Source organism: Pezoporus flaviventris, unplaced genomic scaffold, assembly GCF_033815535.1.
Source record: "Pezoporus flaviventris isolate CSIRO_AGI_PZ_B2104156 unplaced genomic scaffold, CSIRO_AGI_Pfla_v1 ptg000007l, whole genome shotgun sequence".
Taxonomy (NCBI): domain Eukaryota; kingdom Metazoa; phylum Chordata; class Aves; order Psittaciformes; family Psittacidae; genus Pezoporus; species Pezoporus flaviventris.
Genome location: NW_026892555.1, coordinates 65806730 through 65825987, shown reverse-complemented (window position 1 = coordinate 65825987; position 19258 = coordinate 65806730). Strand labels below are relative to the sequence as shown.

Sequence of the window (19258 nt, the reverse complement as noted above, 5' to 3'; positions counted from 1 at the left end):
ATAAAGCCCCACCTTTACCCCAGGACTGCCAAGACCACCACTAAACCATGTCACCAAGGGCCTTCCCTACATGGTTTTTGAACACTTCAGGGATGGTGATTCCACCTCTTCCCTTGTAAGCCTGTTCCAATACCTAACATTTTGGTGTTATGCAGTCTAAACCTCCCATGGGTCCAGTTACGTTAAACCTGGGAAATACTTGAAGGTAACAGGTGCCTTTCCACAGAAAAAAAAAAAGACAACTGTAGCCCCAGAAAGTACAAATGCCTAATTAATCTTTCATATAACCCTCCCTCGTGAATGGATTTCCAAGCTGTGCACTGTATCATCACCACTTTCTGGAGGCCATTGATTTGGCCTGAATCTACCTCTGGGGAAAATACACTGCAAAAAGTGCGTTCATGAATTCTAATGTGTGCCACACCATTACCTTTCTGTACATCTGACAGATAACCAAGCACATCCAACACGTTTATGGGTGTGCAGATTTATAGACTACTCATAAGTAGCAGCTGTTTGGGAGGTCTGCAAGTTTTGCCTGCAGAGGACATACAGGATTCCTGAGAAATGGCTACCCATTACATTTGCAGAAATGTAACTTTATTATTATTATTATCATTATTATTATTATTGCTGCTATTATTTGTTGCCTGTATGTTCCTCCTTGTGTAAACGTGTGGAAGTGGGCAGTTGGCAGAAAGCAAAAAAGACATTGGCTCATGCCATTGCTTGTTGAGGCAAAACCGGGGTACATATCTATGCAGGTGTTAAGCCATAAGGCTGCTAGAGATTTTGTCAAACCGACCATATGTTCAAAGGTAAGCTATGGCCACTATAATTTTCTGTATTACACTAAGTTGTAGTCCCAAAGAACTGCAGAAGGATGTGGGATGGGAGGGAGTCAGGCATCTATTAATCTTGTGTGCCACTGTTCTCCATTCCTACATATAGGAACAGAACAATATGGGTTAAGCTTAAACAAATATTATTTGGGTAAATGTGACTTTCTTGATGTAAATCAGTTTCCTTAATTGGCAGGGCTTTTCTCAAATCTCCTGTTAATTTACATGTCTTCAGAATAAATACCTGTCTCTGACGGTCAGCCCCTATACCACATGTTGCCATGACAGTTATTTTCATCTTTCAGTAGCCTGTCTTGTTTTCTTTGTTATATTTCCATTATGATATAATGTGAGTAATTAGGCATTTTTCCCTCGGAGAATGACAGAAGGATATCTTGCATAATGAGTAACATATTTTTTGGTTAATGCTTATTGGCCATTTTATTTCATTTTATAGCAGCAGATGAGGATTTAAGAGAGTACTACTTGGTGATAGTACATAATCTTTTAAATCTTTGGTGTCATGTAAGAAAATGATGCCCAGTGGACCATCACCAGTAGGACTGGATTATGCTGAGCTCATTTGTAAAGCCCTAATGGGGAGAAGGGTATTCCTAGGGAGTAGGTGTGCATCCTGCCACTGTGTGAGACAGCCCGAAGGAGTGTGGAAGGAGGTGTGCTCTCCTGGCATGCCTTGGGTCTCTAAAATGAGATTGGTCCTTGGGGCTTCTGTGGTGATAGCTGTGCTTGCTGGTGGCTGCAAATCATGGTTGCTGCTCCACTGGAGTGGGAACAGGATGGATGCTGTACCAGCCCACCTTTGGTCATCTTCTGCAGGGCATTACTTTGCCAATCTGCTTGTAAATATCCCTGCCAACCTTGCCAGCCGACTGGTAATAGCACAATGGGCTGCAATAAATGGAGAAATCAAAAGGTCATGTCTCCAAATGCTAAATTGTGTTGTCCTTTTTATCCCAGCAAGGCATGAATGAGTAAGGCAGAGACACCCTTCGGCACACTGCTCAGGTTGAAAGTTCTCACACTCTGCTAATGTCTGCCTGTATGGGTACTACATCCTGGATATGCCCATCAGTCACATTCACTGGCTCAAGGTCTTTACATTACAATGTATTCTTTGTTTCAGAAAGTACTGCAGGTCTTGGGGCCTCCGTGGAGGGTCAGATATTTATCTCTCTTAATGTGCAGCTCTGTCTTCTTCATTGCATTACCTCAGAGCAGAAAAAACACCATGGTAATCCCTTTTTGTCATTAACACTGTGAACATATGTCCTCTAGATTCTGTCACTGGGAAAAGCCCATCCTTCCTCCTCTTATCTGCTGTTGGGGTAAAAAGCCAACAGCTGCCTCCAGCTGCTGCCAACCCTATCTTTGCTCAAGAGCATTAGTACTAACAAGGTAGGCTGTTTCAGAGGAACGCTGTTGGAACATTGGGGGTTTTGACCACTTTAAGGATTAAGTTGCTGGGATAGGATTTTCTTTCCCTGCAACTGAGATTGTTTATATTGAACATTTTAAATTGTCACCTCACCTATGAGGTGCTTCGTTGCTAGCAGCTTCTAATGCAGAATACCAAACATTGTCCATCTTATACATCTACAGTAATGTTTTGCTGTCATGTATCAGAGAAGTGTTTATTCCAATATATATTGCAAAGTACCGTTTTCTGCTGCTGCTTTTGTTTAGTTTTGGTTTATGAGAAGTGAATAGAATGTTAAAGTTACATCTGCAATACAGCTTCCACAGTATATATTCATGGCTAAGACATTAAGGTACTACTTCTTCAAATTCGCAAATGAGTACAGACACCAAAGAGAATGCAGTGCTTAGCTCTTGACTGCTGTAATGTAATTACTTGTACTAATTTTTCATTATATTTCCATGACTAGCAAAGGCAGAGACCTAATTGTATCTCTAGTTGTTGCTACTGCAAAGTACCTTTTAAATCGTATAAACATCCATACTTGATCTTCCTACTGCTTTTGACATATAGTTCATAAGATACTGTTAAATTACTCAGGAAGAGCAACTGGCTCAGGTTATCTCCAAGCCACTGCGTAGAAATGTATCTAGTGTGAGTGATTTGACAGAACTAGAAGAGGCAGTGACCCCTTTTTCCTGGGAAGGCACTTGACCTTAATTTATGAAAACATTATGAGTTCTGTGCAGCATTCTACTCTAGCTGGTACTTCAATACCAAGATGCTAGAAATAGTCAGAAATTAATTATTCTACTTCTGTCTGTTCAAGAAACTATGCTTCCTTTTCTTTGGCACAGACCTAGCAGTAATGATGAACACATTCTGCACTACCAGGCTGGATTATTGTAACTCGCTGGAGCTGAAGATAAAAGCTCCACAGAAACTTCATCTATTGCAAAGCTCAGCAGCCTACCTCATTAGTAGGGATAGCGCAGGAAACACACAGTGCTTATGCTGTGCATCATCAGCCGGCATCTCGTTTGCTTTAGCAGCCAACTGTGGGCTCATTCAATGAAGGTCATCAGAGTACTGGTATGGATGCTGTTCTGTCTACAGAACATTGCCATACTACCTTCATGTCTGTGATACAGTGCTATTGACCATGTGCAGAATTAAAACTCCCTGGAACTGGACATGAGCAACATTGACCAAAGATCATTTCCTGAATCTGATGCAGCTACAACAAGATCTCATCTTAATCCATAAGCTTCATGTTCTTTCGAAGGAAATCTTCCTACAGTAACAGAAGAGACATTTAAGTATGTGTATGTCAGAAAGGAAGGATACCGAAACTTGGGAACAGGGAAGAGTCCACCCTGGAGAAGTGGGTGAACTGCTGGTACTGAAATTATCATTCCAGTAATGTAATAAGAGGTGTCACGGACATGTCTTATTGTTTTACCAATAGCATACATCATAGTTCCCATCATAGTGTGCTGTGGATAGGTCTCAGCCTTACTGCCAGGATAGACGTCAAGAGGTAATGTAGCCTTTTTATGTACCCCAGTTCCTACAGGAGCAGCAGACTGTTCCCCCCAGTCCAAAGAGAGCTGTTCTCCATGTGAAGGTTGGAGAAGGCAGGGCAGAGGGTTGGGGGAAAGGCAGCAGGGAGGGCCAGCAGTAGCTACAGGAACACCAGGAAGAGGGACTTGTGAGGAAAGTATATTGTTTGACTCCTGCCTGCCTGCAGGAAGATGGAATTTTGTCATTCAACCCCGTTATGTAGCCCTGTTATCTCAGTCTCAGAAATATGAGACTGGAGGGCAGAGAAGCTGCGAGGGTGACTCCTCTGGGCATTGGGTGTGACTACTAGGTCCTGCCAGCTCTTGTTCTGCTGAGATAGAAAGCTGTGCTATGGAGAGAAGGGGCTTATCTTTTCTCCTCTGCTGTGTGGACCACCACAGTTCTTGCACTGCTTCTGCTAGAAGGGATCTCTAAAAGTCACCTGGTTCCACTAGGATGGAGGATTATTTATAGTTACATCATCTTTCAAGAGATTTTTTTTCTTAAAAAATCCTCAGGAAGGGGATTGCATGCAGTAACCTGATTCTCTGCTTTGTGGTCCTTTTAGTTAGAATGTCTGTCCTCTTATTAGAATCACAGAAGAATTTGGCTTTTCTTTAATTGTGAGTTAAAACACTATATTTTTGTCCAGACATGGAGCAAAACAGCACTATTCTTATTTACAAGAACGTTTTCCTCTCCAAAAGCTCTCCTCTTTTACTAAGACTAGGAAGCCCCACCTTTCAGCCTTTTCTTCCTGGCCTGATCTTTAGGAACTCTCTTAAATATGTTGCTTGCTTCTAGATTTTTTTTTTTCCAGTTTCTCTGCACTGTCTGCAAGTGCAGTGCCTCAACCACCAAATGGGGCCACCTCAGTGCTGAGCAGAGGGTAATAATTGCTTCCTGTCTTTTGCATACAGCACTTCTGCTATACATCACAGAGTGAGGTATTTTCTCCACCCAGGCCCCAAACAGCTTTACAGTGTTGGGTCTTATGCAAGTCATAGTTTGTTAGGGATCACAGATCCCCAAGGGATTTTATTTTTTTTTTTTTTTTGGAGGTGTCTTAGGGGAGTTCTTTTTGTTTTCTATTTTTACTCAATTGTGTACCTCTTGCATTTTGTACCAAAAATTAAGGTATCTACATCTAAGGATGTCCGATTTCCTCATGAACTTTTTGTCATAAGGAAAGTAGTCTTCAGCATTTTGGTGTATTATAAGGTTAGAAAGTGATATTAGTAATTCTTCATAAGGTACAGTGGCCTAAATGTAATGAATAACACTGTCATTACAATGTCAAAGTTGGTGAGAAGGATTGATTATGCTGTTTTGTGCGGATGTCCATGGTACATATTAGTAGAGTAGAAATAAATGAGGGTCACTTGTTTTCCATACGAAGCCAACTGTGGTGATGAGTCAGAGAAGACTTGCAGAGGCCAAAGCTAATTCTGTGGATTTCCTACCAAAATAAGTGGCGTGCCCTGCAATTTATGACATGTCTCCCTCTGACCTAGGACGCTTTGCTTTTGGCAGCATTCATCTCAGCAGTTAATGCAGACATTCATATTTCACTTTCTCCAGTTAATCCTAATAACCAGCTTTTAGAAGAACATGACAGCATAACATTATGGGTGGTAAAACTGCTCATAAACTATAATAACACAGCCAAAAAAGATTAGATGGATAGATAGATGCACTATGCTTATTGTGACATTTGCTGATTAAGAGGTATAGTTACTTATTACAGCCATTGCCTTGGTGACTTGGAAGCAGACTGAACCTGTTATTTGAAAAACAGGTTATAAGTCCAAATTTAAAACAACTGTGTACTTAAAACCTGTAAGAGATATAATTATGTTGTGATTCTGTTCTTCAGTGTGCAGATGGTAATTTTGTTCATTTATGGTTGCATGCTGATAATGTTTTCTGTAGAACTGGTGTTGGCAGGATTAAGCATGTGTTAACAGTAAGTAGGCAGCGTGTAATACATGGTTATCATATTGTTGATAGGGTTCTGGTGGGATGAAAACCAACCAGACAAATAAGTTCAAATGGTGCCTTTTTGCAGCACCAAGACAGGCATCCTCTGTGTATGTTGTTTCATCTTATTATTTATTTTTATTGTGTGAAGAGTTCTGTTGGGTTTTTGGTTTTGGTTTTGTTTTTTTTTCCTTTTTTTCCTTCTCACTTGGTAACTTTTGTTAGCTTCCTTTTCAAGTGTAGGCAGCAGAGTTGGGCGTCTGCAACTTTGTGCCTTTAGCAATAAAATTCAGTTTCCAATCAGAGTAATTTGAAGTTTCCTATTGGTTTTAGGGGTTGATATATTAGCATACACTTACGAATGTGTATATAGAAGACATAAAGAAAACACATGTATCAGAGATATCCATTTGATTTGTATTTTTTTGGTGTTTGAGGGCAATTAACAAATTTTTCAGCAGCTACTGTGCTTTTTCAGATTAAAAGGGAAACATTAGACAGCATATTGCATCTGTGTGTTTATGTTAAAAAAAATCTGTATAATATGCACAGAATCTGACTGAAAAGACAGGTGCCATAGAATGTGTTGTCTTGGAATGGTCAAACTGGTTTAAATTCTCAGACTAAACAAAAAAAGCTCAGTCTGGGCTGTGAGATTATGCTTTAGCAACGCAAACAAGATTTTGCCAAAGGCATCATAGCCCCTAGAGCTATATAAAGCAAACATGGTTAAAAGGAGGCCTCATTTAGCAGCAAGAAAACCTGTGACTTGTTTCTCTTACTGTCTCTGGTTTTGAAAGAGGGGTGTCTCTTCTACATCAGGAAGTTTGACAGCATCATTATGGCTGAATAAGTGTGTTTTATCTCAGTTTTACATGGTTATGGGAAGAGGCAATTACTCACAAAGCCCTTTGTATCCTGTTAGGACCACCCCTAAAGGATCTTCCCTTTTTCCTCCATCTCGTGGGATGCAGCCCTGATGTGAACGGACCTTCCTTCATATGAGGCTGTGAGTGGCACTTTAAGAAAATGCACTGTAGTAATCGAATTGCACATAAATATGTTTAGTTAATGTTTGCACAGTGTTTAGTCACCTATAGTTTGGGAGACACAGACTAAGCCATTTCTTTCCTGCTGTCTTTGTGCTCTCCCTCTTCTCGTCTCTGAAGACTGTAAGCCTGTCAAAGCAAGGATTACATCTTTTGTTCTGTAAAGAACCTAGTAGAGTTGTTGGCAATGTACATGTCAGGAATATTAAAGATCACTCATACCAGCATGGGCACATAACCAAAACTAATTGTTTCTGAGATTGAAATGGTTACTGTGATTTCAAAAGAATCACTTCAAAAGAATGTTTGTTTACAAGATATCGGGACCTTTGGCTTTTCCGCTCCAGACGTGCTAATATGTCCTTTATTAGGTATTATTAACACAAATTTATGGCATTCTTCATAAATGTAACCATACCACTTGGAATATGTTGGGGTGCTTTATAGACAGATTTAAGTAATTCAGGAGCTTGGAGGTATGAATGGAGATTGTTGTGGTAGTGTCCTGGTTTCAGCTGTAACAGGTTTTTTTTGCCTTCCTAGTAGCTGGTGCAGTGCTGTGTTTTGGCTTTAGTCTGAGAACAGTGCTGATAACACATCAATGTTTTGGTAGCTGCTAAGTAATGCCTACTCTGATCAACGACTTTACAGTCTCTCATGCTCTACCAGTGAGGAGGGGCACAAGAAGCTGGGAGGAAGCAGAGACAGGACACCTGACCCAAACTAGCCAAAGGGGTATTCCATACCGCAGCACATCATGCCCAGTATATAAACTGGGGGCAGCTACCCAGAAGGCCCAGAGCGCTGCTGAGATAGGGCTGGGTACCAGTCAGTGGGTGGTGAACAACTGTATTTGTGCATCAGTTGTGTTTATTGTTTTTTGCCCTTTTAGTTTTACATTCTCTCCCCTTGTTATTTCCCTTATCAGTATTGGTGGTGGTAGTAGTAGTTGTGTATTATACCTTAGTTACTGGACTGTTCTTATCTCATTCTATGGGAGTTACATTCTTTCCATTCTCCTCCTCATCTCACTGGGGAGTGAAGGGGCGGTGGTGGGAAGGGTTGAGCAAGCAGTTACGTAGTTCTGAGTTACTGGCTTGGTTTAATCCATGACAGTGGGGACTGAAGGGTTGAGCTAACTACAGATCTGACCAGAGTGCATCAAAACAAATCTGTTACAAACATTCATTGCTTCAGATTAATAGTCACTCATTGCAATGTTGATTTATTTGCTCTTAGAGTTGTTGCCCTTGGTTTCAGTTATGTCGCACCTTACTTGCAGCTTGTATTCACTGTTTTAGTGTTTTTTGGCTTTGGGGCCTGGGCTAAGGTTCTCATTTTGTTGTACTTTATGATAATGGCTTGTGATATGACGGAATTATTGATCATGAAACTGATCTCATATGCATTATCAGTGTGGCCATCATCAGTGTGGCCATCATCTCTATACTTTGGGAACCACATAATGGAAATTATTAATAATTACACCTCTTCCCCCCTGCCCCATGAGTTCTCTTGCAAGGTAGTGCAATTTTAACATCTAGAAAATATTTTGTGTTCTGATTTTCTTTTTTTATATAAGCCAGCATAAAGTGAACTATCTGTAAATCGAAAATCCATGAAGTAACCCAAAATGACATTATTGAGAATAACACAAATGTATTTTTAAGGAAAGGAACATTTGTTAATTTTGTAACTGAGAGTAGATCACTCTTTAAATACACTATGACTAAATGTTTGAGTATGATTGAGAGCCCACAAACATACATATTTTCAGGTCTGTAAATAAACTTGCCTTTTCTAGCCCCTTGGTGGTCTAGTTAGTGATGAAAGGCTGTTGATACTGCTTTAAATTGTTACAGGTCTGGGCAAGTACTCTAATGTAATCCTTGTTCTTCCACCAAACAGCAAGATGTCTGTCCTGTATTTAGCCCCTGAAGAGCGACACCTTTAAACGTCTATCCTTAAATACATATTACAAGTGCCCTGGATCATTTATTCTTCTTCCACCCTAGAGTCTGGGGGAAGACAAGGCACCCACCTGCCTGGCTTGCAGGCTACCCTGCGAAGTAGCATTTTTGGACTGCATAAGCCACAATCCTCCTAGTTGATACTCATTTGGTTTTGTTCCTTTCAGTCGTCTGTCTTCCCAGTTTAGAGCCATTAATAATGTTTTCTGCCTACCCTTTTGCTCTTCCCTCCTTGTTGCCTTTTTCAGCAAGAGCAAAGTCTTCTTTTCTTGGCTACACGTTCAAACATCTGGCTGGCTGGGACTTTGACTGCAGAGAAGGATGTGGCTTGGAAAAAAGGAGAAAACCCAACAGGATGCAGTAATCTGTTTTAAGACTGCCAAAAAAGATACATCTGTCTTTGAAACAAAAAGTGGCAAAAGTGGCTTTGCCAGTCTCTGGGGCCTGAAAACGTTCCCTGAGAAATACTGATGACTGACTATTAAAGGAAAAGATTTAATTTTATGAGGCAGCTCCCCCTCTCTCTGAATATAAGGAACAGATACATAGTGAGCAAGTTCTTTCCCTGGATCTTTGTGCGGAAAGAAAATCATGTAAATCTGGCATTTTACATAACATGTTGGTTTCTCATATAATTGTTAGAAACCATATCTTGTACAGTAATTTGCTTTGTATGGCAGCAAAAGGGAAATGTTGGAAAGCAGTCTCTTCTTAGCTATTAGCTGCTGGCTGATGTCTCTTTTTTTGTGTGATTTATCGATGCTAACCCTGTGAATAAAATTTTCAACTAATCTGAATTGTGTGCTAGTGACCAGATAATATCAATAACCTGACACAGGTAACAAAGGCCAGGCCAGTGTATTGCATGTACGACCTAGGAATGCAAGCTCTGCCTTTGCCACAAGTAACTGTCTAATAAATGGGGCTTTGCAAGCAAGGTCCTAGGAAAGAGTCATCTGCAGACCTGCAGCCGTAAGAATCTGCTTTGCTTAATCATACTCTGAAGGTCATCATGTTCCAGTTTGTTTGAAGAACTTGCTCCCTGCTGTGGTCTGCAGTTTGTTGCCTTTCTGAAGAGTATTGGAGTTGCAATCCTGTTTTCTTGGTACAACGGTGAGAATGCACTCTGCAGCTGTGGCAATAAGGTGCGGGGAGAGGGACAGTCATTTGGATGCATCACATGAGGCTTGGGCTTACTGGGAAAGGGAGCAGGATGGTGTTTTGGGGGTTCACAGGCTTGGATTTACTGTGCTTTGTGACTGTTTACAGCTTCACACGTGATGACCAGCCCCTCAAACTCTACGTGCTGAGCAGTAGGCAGCCCAGTGCAGACCTCAAAGCGCTAGGTATGCCCAATTAGCAGGTTGCTTTACGCCTCATTAACAGAAAGGCAAAGGTTTTCTGCCAGAGCCCCACTGTTACAGGAGGTGGTGAAGCTGTGGTGAAGCCTCCCTCCTAATGCGTGTTAGCCATGGGTGTTCATTGCTAAACCCAAGGAGTTGTCCTCCCTGTGTTGTGATGGTGCCTACAGATGCTCCGGATTAGCACTGCATAATACTTTGACACAGCAGCTGCAGTCACGTGCAGATGGTGCCAGAGAGTATGCTGCCTTCAGGAACACTGCTATTCAGCATGCAGTATCTTGGGAGAGTGCCTTGTCTCCCCTGTGACCTTCTTGCTACTGGTTGTTCTTCATCACAAGACCCGCCTGGGTATATGTTGTGTGAATAAGTAGACAGTTAATTCATGATCTCTGTAAATTCACTGCTTGGTAAGGCTGGACACAGTGTACCTAACCCGTGGAGATACTAAGGGTTGTGAGACCATGGGAAGACTGTGACTTAAGAGTCCTGTTTGAGTCAGACTCCTCGAAGCAGAGACAGTCAGCTGCACCCTGTACCACTGGCTAATTTCTGTTTGAATGCATGATGTATGAGTAACTACTGTCTTTCATGAAGAGCTTGTGCATTTGGATGGAAAAGCCTGGAATCTGGAGTCTCCAGCTCAAGGGATACTTACTGGCTTCCTCCTTGATAAGAGTTAAGTGACCTTGGCAGTGGGAGAGGCTGTTCTCACTCACCAGCTCTTAGGCTTTGTATGCTACCAGATGCTGTAAGTGGCCTCATAGGCTTCTGGTCTCTGTGTCAGGTGAGCAATGCCTGCCTAATTGAAAAAGTAATACTGGAAGGAAACAGTATGAAAATAAATTTATAGTAATTTAATCAGAGAGCAGCTGCTTAGTTGTTCACTTTCCCCTTCTGTTGGGTATTTGAACTGTTTCTTTTACAAGGAAATAGGATCTTGCACAAGTAATTTCTAGCTATTCATTTTCTACAAAAAGTCTTTTAGTTCTGCCTTCTCAGCTGATTCCTGTTGCTGCACACTTGGTTGTGAATTAGTAGGTATTAAAAAAAATTATATGGGCAGGCTGTCTCTGCTACTTAAGAGGTCTTTATCCCCTACAGAGTCTAAGTGACTTGTAATAGTTAACATTTATTTCAAACACTCCAGGGAGGAGCAGTCAGTCAGCTTGTAAAATAGATAAATGAATTCAGTTGCCCAAGATCAAGCAAAAAATCTTTGGGAAAGGGGACATGAAGCAAGGTCTCTTGATAGCCCAGTTTGGTAATGTGTCCTAAACCAGTCACTGTCACTGATAAAGGCAGTTGGAAGCATTCAAAGGAATGCTTAACTTTGGCAACAGCAAAGGTCATTTCTTGGAAGCTGGTACTGTCTGTGTGGATTATTTCTTCTTATGTTTTTATCCACAATTGTCTTTGGATAACTCCTTCGTTATTATTGTTATTATTCCTTATATGAAATGGCAGCACTTCTTCCCGAGATGGGCTAAATTCTGTTAGAAAGGTCTACAGTAACTTTCATAACGGTAACAAAAGTAGCATTAGCTTCCCAGTTGATGTAAATCACAGGGAAGCATCAGACTTGCATTTGAATCAGGTTGTGTTCTCATCCCAAACATTGGTTGCATTTTTCTCTTTGTAACGAGCTGGCATTGCAAAATATTTATTTGGTTTTTAATACAAATGCGATGGGCTTGGAGTTGTCCAGACCTGTCAAATTCTGATGGTTGTCCCAAAGGCATCACTCAAGAACCTGCCAGTCCAGTAAGTACACACTTGGTAGGTTTTGCAGCGCTTGTGCTTGGCTCAGTGCATCTGAAGTAAATGGGGGTAATCCTGACGTTTCAGTGCCTTGCCTACATATTGGCTGCAGGACATCATTTTGGAGGCATGGTGAAAATAAAAAGGCCTGGCAAGGGTTAATGTACTGTACTGACTGACTGAAACAAGCACTGTTCAATAAATACTTTAAGTAATTGGTATAATACCTTTTTCTGTTAATGAGCTGAAGCTGGGGTGAAGCGCAGCTGCGTAGGGGCAGGGAAGGATTGAGGGGGGATTTAAGTGGTTTGACAGTTCACTCAGCCTCTAGTAATCTGTTAGGCAATGTTTAATTTACAATAGATTTTCAGAATTTTTGCTTTAGTCCCTTTTTTAATACTTACTCAAAGTTTTCTTAATGGTTTAATTTCCATCCCAATGGAACATAAAGTGAATAAACAAGGGAATGAGTGGAGATGTGTGAAATGATGATCTTAAACTTAACAAGCCTGTTTGGTTTTTTTCAAGCTGCTGAATAAATCCTCTGTGGTTTACGCTGCAGAGGTCAATGTTCTGCAGTAGGAAATGACTGGTTATATGTCAGTATTCTCCAAGAGTTCATCTCAATTACTGGATTTGTCAAACATGACAAGCCTGAATGACTGTGTGGTGAAAATAGCACACAGTTTGGCTATTAAAGTAATTGGAGCACTGACATTTAACCAGACTGCAAGAGAATTGCAGTAATAAGTCTGAGAAACACAACCACAAGCAAAGCAGAAAATAACGTTTTTATAAAATCCCCAGTAAAACTGGTACTTTCTTATACATCTGCTTAATGTAAGTTTCAGTATCTTTTAATATTATAAGATTAAAAGGAAAAGGTGATCTTTTTTGGCTGCTTTTTTTGAACAACTACTACATTTGTATAAGTGGAAATTCCATTAATTTATTATAGAACCTGGTACAATTTTAATATTGTTAAATGTAATCTATGTATGTATTTTTAATGCTCTTATAAAGTATACACTATACAGTTAAGTTATATCTGTATATACGTGCATGTGGAGATAATCATGTGACATCACAGAATTATGCTATACATATGTCAGTTGCTTACTGGATCTCCACTAAGCAGCTGTTTCTGGGCTTTCGAGTCTGAGATGTGGGACTTAAAACTCGTTGCTTTGGTAAATGTGAAAGAGCTTTTCTAAAATAATTTAAAGTCACTTGGATCCATCTGCAATTAGATTTCCATTTTTTTTTAATAAATTATTTCTGATTTGTAAATTCTACATACCTAAACTTTTCGAAGGCGTATTTCTTTTGATAACGTATTAAGTTATACACTAAGATAAGATGTATTAAGACTTTGGAGACCAATATAACTAACTTGGATAATTTGGATTTGTGCTTGTGGATCTGATTGGATTTTGCAGTCGCCAAAATTGTATTTCAGACAATGGCTGAAGCCACAGCCTCTCCCAGTCCCTCTGGAGTAGGGACTGAAATAATGATAGTTTATGACATTAGTCTGAGGGGGCTCCTCCTCAGGTGAGTTACCTGCATTTTGGCACTTTAATTTTACTTTATCTGAACTTTATATTATCTTCCAATGAAGGGAGCAAGTCTTCATGTGGAAATCGGGAATCTCCTATTCCTGGTGAAGTGAACCAGGCAGATAGTAAAATAATTCTAAAAGACAGTAGCAAATGAGTGGTACAACTGATGGTATGTCTGAAATACCTTAATTTCATGAATTTATAAGTATATTCTTTGCGAAGTAGGTTAGGGGTGCAGAGTGTGATTTGCTACTTCAACAATCACATCTTAATTATTGTGATATCACCAGAGCACAGAACAGTATTTTTAAATTTAATATGTTGCTTGCCTTGACTTGTGTTAAGTCCCATCTCTGTAGAGCAGTCGAGCATTATGCTAAATCCGTCTCCCGTGGGTAAGTGTGAGTATATGTTTTAAATCCTTCTGATTTCAGTGAGACTTCTGCATATAGGTAAGGCTTTAGCTCAGTAGAAATAAACTGAAGCATAAATTTAACTGTTTCACTGAATTTGGGATTTGAATGATCCAAAGCAATGGTTAGTCACAGCCTAAGTACAGATTTTGGGCAGCCTTCCATCAGGATGGATGTTCTAGTATTTCCCTATGGAGAAAATAAGGGAGAATTCAAGGAAATACAGCAGGTGCTTGTGTAACTGTTTGCTGATCTTACTGTGAAAGTGGAGTATTTATTAAGACCAGAACAATATCTTGGGGGGACAAAAAACCAAGCAAAACCAACCAAAAGGTGCTGTGAGAATCTGAGTTTATTTTATTTTAATTTTTTTTCTCCCCTGAATTACATCCTGTGAGTCTGTATAGACTTGGGGTTGGGGAGAGCATGACAGACCTACAGGCTGCTTCAGCTTCTTAAATCGTGTTCTATAAAACCAGTTATCTCATTCTCCTCTGTTGTTGTAAATCCATTCAGTGTCCTGAAGTTGCTCCTGATTTGCCCATAGCGTAATAAGAGATCAAATATGTATCCCCAAAGCATGAGCTCCTGTTTCAGAGCTTAAGTGGCCCTCTCCCTACCTAGTGTAAGTTCATTTACTATGAGTGTCGTGGCACATTGCAGTTGTCTGTCTTCTACTATTCTTGACAACTTCTCCTAGAATTTCATTATTAAGATCCAAACTCATACTGAAACATTTCTCACAAGAAGGGGCTCAGGTAAAATGAAGTAAATAAATGAAAAGGAAAAGGATACTGTGCCCTTTTCTGGAGTTTGAGGGGCTGAAAACAAAAACCTCAGATTCATGCATGGAAGAAGAAACTCCCTTATTACGCATTAAACATTTTATACAATTTTAGCTGCCAAGGTTAATGTAGAGTCCCAAATCAGTCATGTGGAACTTAAGGTAGGGAGGAAAGATTATTTGTATACTATTTAATGGCAATGGTGTCCTTCAAAGGAGAAGTATCCATCCAGTTACAGGAAAAAAAGCATCGTGATCCTAATTGAGTGGTTAAGTGGCAAAATAGATTGGAATACTTTTTTTCAAGCTACTTGTGAATATAGGCTTGATGTAGAAAGGCCCTTTGGCATTAGTATAGTGCTTAAGCACATGATCAACTTTGAGTTTAGAGGCATGCAAGTAGTTTCTTGAAATGGAGGGGTAACCTGGGGCTGCATTCAGCAAAACTCAAAAGCTTCCTCAAGGAGGAAGGGGTTTGATTCTCTCTTCTTCTTCTGGGAAGGATGCAACTGAACTTCCTTTTGTAAGAAGGATTTTCACTGTAGCATTTAAGGAGAAGCAGGAAAGTAGGAAATGCTTGAAGGAGACTTCCTGAAGTGCTATCATACTGCTGCTATCAAACAGCATATTTAATTTTCATGATTTGCCACTAAAATTGCATGGAAAATGCTTTAGTTTTCTAATATGGAAACTTCGAGACTTTCTGCTGGGTTTTGCTTGTGCCTTTAGAATCTCTTTGAACCCAACACCCAGGTCTGCAAGCTTACCAGCATCACTCGTAGCCAAAGAAGGCAGTCACTCATGTAAAATCCTACTGTCAAAGCTCTGTTTCATACTGATTTATTATTAGCCGCCTCTTAATAGCAAAACTCTCAGCTTGCTTTGTTGTAATTTTTTGGTAAGGTAAAAAAAATGAAAGTTGCTTTTATTTTCATCCGAGTTTTCTTGGGTTATTTAAACTGAATGTGACACTCAGGCTTCAAAAAATCCTGTGCAGTACACTTCTAATATCTTGTTTTTAATGAATTCTAGTCACTAGGAAATATTGTTATCTAGGTCAGATTGTTGAATATTTTTTCTATGGCTGTGCATCCTGCTGTGATTTCTCTAAAATGAGCTCCCCAATGATGTCTTATTGTTTTACTTTCTCATAGCATCCTGAAAAAACTTTTCTAATGTAGGTTTTGCTTTGGTTTTCAATGCAAATGTACCCATGGCTGAACTGATATCCACTCATCTAAGACTCAGTCCTAAACTTTCTTGGGGGATAAGGGAGAAGGATGCAAGATATTTCAAAGTTGTATCCTTTATGTGAAATTTTGCCTGGAAGGACTGGAGAAAGAATGATCAAACCAGAATTTATTACTGAATTTCAAAGATATTGACATAACTGCTTCTCAGACACGCACAGCAAAATAGCCTTATCCATACTGCAGAGCAAGACATCACTTGATGTCATGGAGAGCTCTTGGAGGTTTCTGAGCATGTAAGTTCTTTCTGGCCTTTTAACAAGACATCTCTAGCTATATCATAACTCATAGAATCATAGAATAGTTAGGGTTGGAGAAGACCTTTAAGGTCATCTAGTTCCATCCCCCCTGCCATGGGCAGGGACACCTCACACTAAACTGTGCCACCCAAGGCTCTGTCCAACCTGGCCTTGAACACTGCCAGGGATGGAGCATTCACAGCCTCCCTGGGCAACCCATTCCAGTGCCTCAGCACCCTTACAGGAAAGAATTTCTTCCTTATATCCAGTCTAAACTTCCCCTGTTTAAGTTTGAACCCGTTACCCCTTGTCCTCATCTCTTAGTACGGCTCACCAGGCGACTTCCTGGTGCCTTGAACAGATAAACATCAGGACTGTTAGCCATGCTTACAGGAGGAGGGGACATGGAACAGTGGTAACCAGGATCACCCAGCAGATCTGTGGTGGAGTAGGAAATCTCAGCAATTTCTCTTCAGCTAGCCATCCTGCTCCTTTCTGATACCACGTTTTCTTTAGCACATTAGGTGGATTGGGCACATACCTCCATGTTCATTGATACCACTGCTCAGCTGTGTAGTTTCTTTATTTGATTTGACGTCATTCTCCACTCCTGGAGGAATGATTATTTGCATAAAGGTATTTCCAGGGTAGTCTAAACAGGTAAATGTTTTGAAATTCTGTGTTTAGTGATAATTTTATTTTTGTTTCTTATTGTGCTAAATAGAAATTATATAACCTTACCTGGTAGCAGACACTATGAGGCGATATGAAGTTCATGGAATAGGTTCTGGTTTAGAGGCGATTAGTCAGAATCTAAATTGGCAGCTTGAATCCACACCATTGTCTCCACGTACAGTTATTTACACCAAATTTTGTGCCACTAGTGCCTCCCAATTTAAGCACAAACAGTGCTGCAACAGTATGGTGTCAGGAGGGGACACTTTTTGAACTAAAAATGTGGGGTGGAAATATTCCTATATAGCATGAAAAGAATTTATCAGAGCCTTCCAGTGAAATCCCATGTACTGCAAGATTTCTGCAGAAAATCTTACATGGGCTACACGAAATTGCGGTAACTTATTAAATAATTCCATGCATTTTTCTGAAGTATATCTTGGGCAGGGAGATTCTTTGCAGTTCACTGATGAAAATGGTGTCAGAAAGTTGCCCTTTACAGACACACTTGTCAACAGTAGTGTCAATTTGGCCTTAAAGTGGTCCTTCTCTGATGCTTTTTTCATCATAGAAATATTAAAACCTGTCGGTAATGTAATTGTGGCAATTTGATTTGTGGGGTATTAATTTTTGACAGTGATGTAGCAGATCAGCTTATAATAGTTGAAGGGAAAAGCTATTTTTATGATCTAAATGGATAAGAAAAGAAATATTATGGAGCTTGTATCAGAATGAGGATACTCAAACTGAAGAAATGAAAAGAAAGCTGGATGACAGCCTGCTGAAAACACTTGTAGAGCAGCTCTTTCAGTTCTCCGTATTCTAGAGCTCAGGTTTTTGTGTCCTGGACTTCCCATCTCACTGATACCAACAGCAAACCTCAGTAATCTGAAAACAAGGGCTGTAACAGAGCATTTGAGGAGCAGTAGCTCTTAAAAGCTTGAACTTGGGTTGATGGGATGAGAATAGGGTTGGGTGCTTTCTTTTTGCTGGAGAAGAGAAATGCTGGATAGAATCCCTAGTGCCAAACCTAAATAAAACTAGTTCCAAGGAGTTTTGAGCCCTGCAAATGCTAACTTGGATTATTTGTCAGTTTTAATTTGAAGCTTAGTTATAATAAATAAACAGAATACTGCAGATTTACTAGATGTTTGCATCTGGTATTGAGCTACAGGGGAGGGGGGGAAATCTGGACTTCAGCCAACAAATCCAGCCATTTAAACTGACCTGACCTGGTGTAATTTTATTTTCAAGTAACGCAAGAAGGATTTCACATGCACTTGAATAGATGGTGAATAATTGATTCTTAGCAATGAATGCCGAGTGTGGAAGTGCCTGTGCTGGTTTTTATTAGATGTGTTGTCAACCTTTGACACCATTGATCACAAGGCTTGTTGACTTGTGTGCAGTGTGATCTACTTCACACCTGAGTCAAGCATTCAGGCAGGTGGTCAACATAATCACTTATGCCAGCTAAGTCTTACTTAAACCTTAGTTTGAAAGTTCAAGAAGGACTTAAATCTTGCTGGTCCTCTGAAAAAAAAAAAGGGGGAAATTATCCTGAAGTGAATTTTCCTGTCTGAAAGAACAACTGGCTGGGGATATGTATTTCAGTAAACACTAGACTCTGATTAGATTTCCTTCTCCTAGCAGTGTTACTGAAAAGGTACCGCACTGGGAAACGTCTATGGAAATAGAGGCTTATTTTAGTAGCAGTTTGATGGTAAACCCATCTTCTCAATTCCAGTTATAAACACTCAGTTCTGGTTTTGTTATGTAAATTAAGTGTCATTAAAGACCAGCTGTTATTTTTTATTTGTTTTATTTGTATACATTGTATTTGTGCTGAAGACATATCCTTAGAAAGTGCTTGTACCTTTTCATTAAAGGTTACAGTTCTTGCTGAAGCATATTTATTTGGACAGCTCTGGCCAGTGACATTTCAAGATCAAGACCTTTGAGGTTCAGTGTGTAGAACAAAATGTTACGATTCTTTTGTTTCTACCTTCAGATTCACTTATTGAGATGGCTGAAGCTATGCCTGGTGAATCAACAGAGAGCTGTACCTTGCCCTCGTCAAAGCTGGTGGGCAGGGATGGGAGAGGACAGTAGGGTGGCATTATAGAAAAATGGCTTTATTCTCCACAGCATCAGGTGTCTTCCCCATATAAGCTTGGTGATGCCTATAATGGGAGTGGGAGTACTGTCTTGTATTAATTGTGTTTCCTCAACAGAGTTCAAGGATCTTCTATTTTTAACATGGACAGTGTTTAAAAATGAATTAATTTTGATTAATGCCTGTCTGTGTTAAATGGCTTTATTTAACAGTAAGATTTCATTAGCAGTGCAATTTTTGTTCTAACATTTTGTA

General features: G+C 40.0%; 1 protein-coding gene across 22 annotated transcripts in view; it reads left to right on the top strand.

The window, feature by feature from the left end:
* Positions 1-19258, top strand: part of LOC133267099 (poly(rC)-binding protein 3-like) — a 498414-nt gene that overhangs the window by 388592 nt on the left and 90564 nt on the right. For 20 of the 22 annotated variants that reach the window (XM_061449063.1, XM_061449061.1, XM_061449056.1 and 17 more), the window contains one exon: positions 6749-6836. The exons of the other annotated variants lie outside the window; for them this stretch is intronic. The gene's annotated coding sequence lies outside the window, so the exon portion shown is untranslated. The remainder of the gene's footprint in view (positions 1-6748; positions 6837-19258) is intronic. 22 annotated transcript variants of the gene reach the window in all.